The following is a 799-nucleotide window of genomic DNA, read 5'->3' as shown; positions in this document are numbered from 1 at the left end:
ATGAAGGTCATGAAGGGTATTGAAGTCAACCAAACCCAAAGATACAGGTAATACCGAGTAAGTGCTGTATACCGGCTAGTCTTGCGCCTGTCGTGTATTAACGTGTGTATGTATAAAGAGAGAAAAAGATAAAGAGACCAATGGCAAAGTTAGAAATATATTTTATGGATAAAGTCTTACAGCTGTTTCAGGGAAAATCCAATGTATCTCTTCATCGGAGACGGTAATATTAGAGGAATAGATTATTACAGCTGTAAGACTTTATCCATAAAATATAATTCTAACTTTGCCATTGGTCTCTTTATCCTTTTCTTTCTTTATACATAAATATATATATATATTTAATATTCTCACAAAGAGCCTGAGGGACCTATACAATGTGGATGAAGGTATTTTTTAAAACAAAACTGGATCTCTTCCTGTCGAGAGACCCAGATGAACGTACCTCGCGGCAGGAGGTACAAATGAGCGCAGCGATATCAAGCTCCTTCATTTACCAAATGCTACATATCAGAGGAGGCTCTCAATAATAACAGTGTAGCATAAAAGTAGTGCCCCAGCATGGCCACATTTTTTAACTGATACTGATTAAATGGAAAAAATAAAAACATATATTTAATAATGAATCTCTGAGCAATGTATAAACAGTAGCTGCACGACATCGTGAAGTATATTTATATATGTGTGTGTGTGTGTGTGTGTGTATTTATATATATATATATATATATATATATATGTATATATTATATATGTATGTATGTAGGTATATAATTATATGCATATATATATATACGTATAT

The sequence above is a fragment of the Octopus bimaculoides genome, chromosome 4 (genome assembly GCF_001194135.2).
Source record: "Octopus bimaculoides isolate UCB-OBI-ISO-001 chromosome 4, ASM119413v2, whole genome shotgun sequence".
NCBI lineage: Eukaryota > Metazoa > Mollusca > Cephalopoda > Octopoda > Octopodidae > Octopus > Octopus bimaculoides.
The sequence above is the reverse complement of the archived record's forward strand: the minus strand, read 5'-3'. Positions refer to the sequence as shown.